This window comes from Choloepus didactylus, chromosome 10 (assembly GCF_015220235.1).
Source record: "Choloepus didactylus isolate mChoDid1 chromosome 10, mChoDid1.pri, whole genome shotgun sequence".
Lineage (NCBI taxonomy): Eukaryota > Metazoa > Chordata > Mammalia > Pilosa > Megalonychidae > Choloepus > Choloepus didactylus.
This window is the reverse complement of record NC_051316.1, coordinates 13490483-13498965: the sequence shown is the minus strand read 5'-3', so window position 1 is coordinate 13498965 and position 8483 is coordinate 13490483. Positions and strand designations below refer to the sequence as shown.

General features: G+C 40.1%; 1 pseudogene; it reads right to left on the bottom strand.

Moving 5' to 3' along the window:
• Positions 1 to 414: 414 nt before the first annotated feature.
• Positions 415 to 3759, bottom strand: LOC119505604 (annotated as a pseudogene).
• Between the last annotated feature and the right edge of the window lie 4724 nt (positions 3760 to 8483).

The window sequence follows — 8483 nt, the reverse complement described above, 5'->3', positions numbered from 1 at the left end:
GTGGATTTTCTTACTGATCACAGGATTTCAAAAAAATAACAATGGTGAGGATTGGAACTCTGTATTATATTGGTGATACAGAAGGTTTCAAATTAGAAGCATTGGCACTGAAATTCAAATTCAAGCATCCTTTTTTTTTTGGAGATAGAGATGTGAGAGTATTTGTCTTGCTTAATATGGATCAAGAAAAATTAATTTTTTAATTTTCATTTGTCAGCCACAATATAAAGAAGGAAAACACTTATAGAAACAACAAAAAAAAACCCCACAGAAACAAAACTCCTTTAAACCACTACATTAAAAACAAAGTTGAACAGAACTATACAAAATAAGAAACACTGTCAATTAAATTAAAAGTAACATTAAACTTGTATACTTACAAATCAAACAGGACTGTTAGCATAATAAAGCTAACATATCACACAGGAAGACAAAAACATCAAGTACTGAAATACTATTTTGCCTCAATGCTCCTTATTTTGGCCAAGGAAATCACCATGCTGAACCAGCTGGTTTCTTTTTACCCCTCCCTTCCCTCATACTTCCATCCTTTTCATACTGGGGTACCAATGTAGGAAACTCTGGGATATGGCTAACCGTGTGGCAGCTCCTAAGGCAGCAGTGGCTGTACTTCGAAGAATGTAGAATTTCTGAGAAATCTGGTGTTCACGAGACAAAATCAATGAGATCTGGTCCATGGTTCCTTGATGCTTGTCTTTGAACACTGTAATAGCCTGGCTACTAGAAAAATCTTCCTTCTTAAGGCTTCCTGGAGAGCTTTCCAATCCCAAATCACCAGGACACTCATTTTTCTCTAGTGATCACGGATCTTTCTCCAGGAGGGACCATAAGCTGGGACATAAAACAAGCCTGAACCAAAGTGTTTTTCTGGGGAATCCACCACTGTAGGAGATGAACTGACTGTTGCTGTGGATAGCTGTATTTGCTTTGACTGAGCCTGAATGCTGTTAGGCTCAAACTGGCTCTCTTCTGTTGCTTGCTGTGACTGGATCAGAGAGATGTAGAACTCTTCCAATGATTTGGGCAGGGTGGAAGAATCCAAAGGAAACTTCAAGTTTTGTGGCTTTTGAATCTTGGTCGTGCCATTATTTTTTCCTGAGCACACACTCCTTCTGGTTTTTGAACTTCTACTTTCATTCCATTCACAAAGCCTGAAGGCTGCCATGAATCATCCCATGTATCTTTGGGTGTAGAAAAACACCAATTCTTCTGTGGCATTTCTTTACATGATGGATACTGTTTCTTTCCACCAGAGCTGGAGGTAAATAGATAGGCAGAATCTCCACCTTTTCCTATTTTAGCCCGTGGAGGTAACCAATTCTCATCCCAGATGTCATCACCTATGGTCACCGACTCCAGGCATGGCATTCCAATGGGGATCTCATCCTCATTTTCTTCCTTCAGATCCTCTGGTTCTTGGTTGGACCACGTTGGAGCCTCATCACAGGTCTTTTCTTGGGTTTTCAAGGAAGTGAATACAGAATCCTTTACTAGCTTCTTTGACTCAGATTTAAGGTGACTTAGGGTCTTTTATTCATTAATATGTTGTAGCATATGTGATTCACTCTCTATTAATTGTGAACTTATTTCTCGGTCTTTGTTAATATAGTGCTTCTGCGAAGGATAATCCAGTTCTGTCCAGACACTGTCTTCTGGCCCTGCACTGGACTTAGTGTATAGAGCTAATGGGTTGAGGTCTCTGAAACCCTTAGAAGGAACATTTTCTCAGCATACAATAGCATGACCCTCTGTTCTCAAGACATGATGGAAATAGATGTCCTCATTTGAGGATGTATCACACAGAAAAATGTTAAGGATTCCATCTACATATTCATCCACTACCCCCACTAATGGCTTCAGACCACACAACTTCTAGAACTGCAAAATAGCTCTGGATGTCCAGTGTTCCTCCACTGGTCTCACCCAAGCCAAAGAAAAAGGGATAGCCTGAGCTGGGAGCTTTGTGTAGCAGCACTTGAGGAACCTGAGGGAGGACTTCTGAACAGTTCCAATATTTCCAAAGTCTGGGTAGAACACCTCAACTTCCTGTTTCCCAAGGACTTGATGAATAATGACTTGATACCACCACTTATCTTCAGAAATCCTTACACAACAGAGATGTCCTGGCTGGATAAAATATTCTGGCATGATACAGTGCTCTGAAACCAGCTGATTTGAATAACAGTGTCGCATTTCAATCATCATGTCTTCGAGTAACTCTGACGAATCCCTGCTATAGATCCGGATGTAGAATTGACTCGGAGAGATAATATACTCCACAAAGACCCCCATGAGGGTACTGGTATCTAATGGTGGAAGTCTGCATAATTTCTTGTCCTGTACAGCATCTGGTAGGATATCATGATTTTCCATTGCCAGGTTGAGCTGTGATTTGTTTATTCCTACTTGCAGCTGTAAAGGCTTTACCACCAGATTAGGCTCCTTGAAAACCTTCTGTTCTGGCTCTTTACAATTTTTCAAAGGACTATCCCATGTAGTCTTGAAAGCAGCAGTAGACAGTGAATTTCTAGGGGGACTGGAGACACAAGCTTTGGCTTCAATTTTCTTATCTGGTTGAACTATACACAAATTCTGGACTGATGAAACAGCTCCATCAGGTGGGAGAGGCTTCATATCAGCATCAAACACTATTAAGTCCTGTTCTCCTTCCCTGAATTCAACATGGAGAATGTCACTAAGGGCTCCAACAAGTTCTGTCACATTTAAGAAGCCCAATTTTTTGGTGAAAGTTGCTCTTTAAAAATTGCCTCAAACTCTCCAAGCAGTTTAGATATAAGCAAACCTTCCGGAAACCTTGATACAACAAATTTTATCTTCTGTTTTATCTCTGGATTGATAGTCCCTCCAGGTCCAATTTGGGCAATAACTGATTTGAATGTGTTCTCTAGCTGGTTTAATTTTTCAGAGTGATTCAGCCTTGAGTCTACATTACATTTGATTTGGAAGTCTTTTCCACGTTCAACATTTGCTTAGGTGGTTCCATGTTTGAAGAGAGTTCTGAAAAGTGTGCCTTTGCTACTGGGGAGACTGTAGAGTATGACCCTTGTTTCATTCTGAATGGATGGACAAAATTTTTACCTGCTGGCCATCCTCTCTGCTTTTCCTCTGATATGCTCTTCTTTAGCATCAACAAAGAACCTGCTCTGGTCTGCTCTACAGAAATGACATCTGAAGCTGCACTCAGTACTTCAAACATAGAGAGGAATCCATATTGCACATACTGAAATGATCATCCAAATCACTTGGCAAAAGCCTTTTCAAAATCAGAGAGGAGAACAGGAGATAACGCCAAGAGATCTTTCAACTCACTCTTCACAAAAGCTGGAAGAATGGGGGCACCTTTCCTCTGTAAGGTACTCGCTGCTGAGAGTTGGGCCCACAGCAAAGACGGCCCTTTCCCTTCTGCATGGAGTTTTGAACCTTATGGCTGCTCCTTTGTTTTGCAACTAAACTTGCTATTCCTTTGGTGGATTCATCTGGAATGGCTTTCAGTATAACAGTACCATCCCCACATGGGCAGACACTAACAACATCAGGCATGTCCAACACCAGCTCCATGGTGGACCGGTACCCAAGGATTCGTAGTGGTAGATGGTTGCCAATCATTGAAAGGTATTCCTTTTCCAACTGCTGTGGGGTCAAACCATCTTTGGAGGAAATGAGAAGTGACCTTATTTCCTTCCTCAGGTATTCCTGTATTCGTTCTTGTTCAGACATTGCACCCCCTCTCGATCTGGTTCCGAGACGTGAGGTGGGACTGCAGCACGAGGATTTCTCTAACCACCTCTCTGGCCAGGGCAGAGGGCTGTCCCAGACCTGCAGGCGGGCAGCCGGAGGAGATGGAGGTCGGGTGGTTCTTAAACTGGGTGTGCATCAAAATCACCTGTGGAGCTGTCTTATTTTATATATCTGTCTTTCCCTGTGAGATTATAAGTTCCTCGAGGATGTGTACCATATCATACTTTTATATCCTCAGAGGTGAGAAGCTCTTAACACACTAAGTATCTCAGTAATACTTCCTGAATCCAGGCCATCTCCACTGCCAAGGCCTTGCAGCCCACTCTCATCAGCATCACTCTCCCAGATTACTGCTATGCTTTCCAATTTGGTCTCTCTGCAATCTGGATTGTTGCTGATGTTCTCACAAACATTGAGGACTGGTAGCTCGGCATGCCGAGCCCTCAATCCTGGGGCTCGCTCTTATGAAGCTCATCACAGCAGAGCTCCTCATCCCCACCTCTCCTTTCCATAATCCACGGTTCTTTCCTTCCCTCTCTCGTTTCCACATTCAGTCCCGGTGATGGTGGCAGGTGGTGGTGAGGAGTCTGGGCGGCATTAATTATTTCTTGAATGCTTGGTAGAATTCACATCTGAAGCCACTTGGTCCTGGACTTTTCTATTTGGAGAGCTTTTAGATGACTGACTCAGTCTCTTTACTTATGATTGGTTTCTTGAGGTCATCTATTTCTTATTGGGTCAACGTTGGTTGTTTATGCTTTACTAGGATGTTGTCCATTTGCTTAAGGTGTCCAGTTTATTAGCATATAGTTGCTCATAGTATCTTGTCATTTTCTCCTTTATTTCTGCAGGATCAGTAGTTATGTTTCCTTTCCCATTTCTGATTGCATTTATTTGCATCTGAGCTCTCTCTTTCTCTCTCTCTCTCTCTCTTTTTTTTTTTTTTTTGTTTTTGTTTGTTTGTTTGTTTGTTAGCCTAGCTAGGGGTCCACCAATTTGGTTGATTTTCTTGCAGAACCAACTTCTGGTTTTGTTGATTCTCTCTATTGTTTTCATCTTCTCAGTTTCATTTATTTCCTCTTTAATCTTTGTTATTTATTTCCTTCTGTTTGCTTTGGAGTTTATTTGCTGTTATTTCTCTAGTTCTTCCAGGTGTACAGTTAATTCCTCAATTTTTGCTCTCTCCTCTCTTTTAATATAGGCCTTTAGGGCAATAAATTTCCCTCCTAACACCACCTTTGCTGCATCCCATAAGTTTTGGTATGTTGTCTTTTCATTGCCATTTGCCACAAGGTATTTACAAATTTCTCTTGTAATTTCTTTCTTTACCCACTGGTTTTATAAGAGTATGTTGTGTAGTCTCCATGTATTTGTGAATTTTACAATCTTCTGCCTGTTATTTATTTCCAAATTCATTCCATTATGATCTGAGGCAGTGTTTTTTATAATATCAATATTTTTAAATTTGTTGAGACTTGCTTTGTGACCCAGCATGTTGTCTATCCTAGAGAATGTTCCATGAGAACTTGAGAAAAACATATATCCTGATCTTGTGGGGTGTAGTGTTCTATAAGTCTGTCAAGTCTAGTTCATTTATAATACAATTCATCATCTCTATTTCATTGTTGATCCTCTGTCTAGATGTTCTATCCATTGATGAGAGTGATGTATTGAAGCCTCCAACAATTATTGTGGAGTTATCTACTTCTTTCATTGTTCTCAGGGTTTGGCTTATTAATTTTGGGGCACTCAGGCTTGGTGCATAAATATTTATTATTATTACATTTTCTTGATGAATTTACCCTTTTATTAATATGCAGTGTCCTTCTTTGTCTCTTTTAATAGTTTTACTCTTGAAGTCTACTTTGTATGATATTAATATAGCTGCTCCTGCTTTTCTCTGGTTGCTGTTTGCATGAAATACCTTTTTCCAATCTTTCACTTTCAGCCTATTTTTGTCTTTGTGTCTAAGGTGAGTTTCTTGTAGACAACATATAGATGGGTCCTGTTTTTTAATCTATTGTGCCAGTCTGTGTCTTTTATTTGGGAGTTTAATCCATTAACATTTAGTGTTATTACTGTAGGGGCAGTGCTTTGTCCTATCCTTTTGTCTTTTGGATTTATATGTCATGTTTTTTTTCTTCTCTCTTTTTAAGAGTCCTGATAATCTTCATCTCTACATTCTTCTCCAAACCTCTTTCTCCTGTCTTTTCCTATCAGCCTGTAGCACTCCCTTTAGTATTTCTTGTAGTGCTGGTCTCTTATTCACAAACTGTGTCAGTGTCTGTTTGTCTGGAAATATTTTAATCTCTCCCTCAGTTTTGAAGGACTGTTTTGCCAGATATAAAATTCTTGGTTGGCAGTTCTTCCCTTTCAGTATCTTAAATATACCATACCACTGTCTTCTCACCTCTCTGGTTTCTTGAAGAAATCTGTATATAGTCCTATTTAGCTTCCCTTGTATGTTATGGATTGCTTTTCTCTTGTTGCTTTCAGAATTCTCTCTTTGTCTTTGACATTGGACAATCTGATCAGTAAGTGTCATTGAGTAGGCCTATTAGGGTCTATTCTGTTTGGGGTTCACTGTACTTCTTGAATCTCTAACTTTCTTTCATAAGAGTTGGGAAATTTTCAAGGATTATTTCTTTTATTTTTCTTTCTGATCCTTTTCCCCCTCTCTTCTCCCTCTGGGACACACATAACATGTATATTTGTGTGTTTCATGTTGTCACTCAGCTCCCTAATACACTGCTCATATTTTTCCATTCCTTTCACCATCTTTTCGTTTGTATGTGAATTCAGATGTCTGGTCTCCCAATTCATTGATCCTTTCTTCTGCCTGTTCAAATCTACTGTTGTATCCCTCCATTGTCTTTTTCATCCTCTCCATTATGCCCTTCATTCCCATAAGTTCTGCCATTTGCTTTTACAAGTTTATGAATTCTTCCTTATGGGCATCCAGTGTCATCCTTATACCCTTCATCTCTTTTGCTATGTCTTCTCTCAATTCTGTGACTTGATTTTTGAATTTACTTAGCTTTGTTTGAACATCTCCAATTAGTTCCTCCTTGAGTTCTATGAATAGGCTTAGCAATAATTGTTTCAATTCCTGTGTCTCAGTTGAACTATTAGTTTGTTCCTTTGGCTAGTCCATATTTTTATGTTTCCTAGTGTGGCTCATTATCTTAAGCTCCCTAGGCATCTGAATTTCTCGATTAGATTATTCTGCAGCTTGTTTTCACTTTTTACCTAGGATTTTCATGTTGGTTGGCTTTGTACTCTAACCATTGGTGTTCATTTCAGGCTATTTTAGACCTTTAACTTAATTCTGCTTAGTTGATAAGAGTTTTTCCCCTCTTGTTTTTCTGTTTCTTGCCCTTCCTTTAGGTAGCCTTCTTTTGTGATGGCCTCCTCAGATATTGTCAACCCCAGTCAGGTTTTCCCAGTTCAGAAAGGCCCATGGTCTCAGAAGGAGGGTATGGAGTTTCCTTGAAAATGAAACCCTCCTGTGAGGCCTTTAGAGTATATGCTTCTCCTATGCTGTCCAGCAGGTGGCACTTGCCAGACCATAGTTATGCACCAGTGTAAGGAGGTGTGGAGCCTTTAGTTCTCCTGGTAACTCTGACCCTGTCAGGGGTGTGGCTGACTGAAGCTGGTTTCTGAATTCCAGCCCCTGGGGTCTGAGTTCCCAGAAGGAGAGCTGCCACTGGAGCTTGGCCACACACTCCTTTTCTTGGGAAGTTATGCTGTTTAGAGAATTTTATCAGCCACTAGATTTATTGCTTTGTCTCTCAGAGCTATCTTAGCTCTGATCTTGCTTGGGCCCAAATTGCAATTCTTTGAAGATTTCTGTAATGGGTTTCTTCGAATAATTGTTTTAGAAAAAGACAAAAAAAAAGAAAGAAAAAGGAAAAGAAGAGCCTAGTATGAACTCTCTACAGCCCTTGCAGATCTGTTGTGGGTTACAGTTCCACAATTTCAGTCCTTCCCTTCTGGCTGTCTAATACACTGGCAAATAAAATTATATAAATATTCAGTATTCATAATCCTATGTCAAATTCTATATTGTCTGTTCCTACTCCTTCCTCTAGTTTAATCACTTTCCTGATTTCAGGGATGTCTAGGAAGTGACCACCCTAACTTGATCATACTGAAAAGGAGTGTTGACATTATGAAAAAGGATGCCTCTGGTTGGTGTTCTTGAAGAGGATATTGCCTCTGGGTTTTTGGCATGGGAACACCCTGGAGGGTATAAATTTCTGAAAAATTAACTCAGTGAGGGAAACTTTTATTGAGTTTGCAGATATGAATCAGGGTGTTCTTTGGGGTTTGGGGAACTACAGTGGATTTAGACTTGTCATACTGTGGTCATTTGGCATACTTAGCTAAAGCTTGCATAGGACTAACCTCCAGGACAGCCTCTCAAATCTATTCGAAATCTCTTAGCTGCTGAAACCTCATTTTTTGCCTTTCTTTCCCCTTTTTGGTTGAGAAGACATTCTCAATCCCTCAATGCCAGGGTCAGGCTCATTAATGAGATCTGTGTCCCATGTCACCAGGGAAATTCAATTACCTGGGATTCCTGTCCCACATCAGAAGGAGGGTGATGAATTTATTTGTGGAGTTGGACATAGAGAGAGAAAGTCCACATCTGACCAACAAAAGAGTTCTCTGTAGGTAACACATAGGCATAATTATATGTG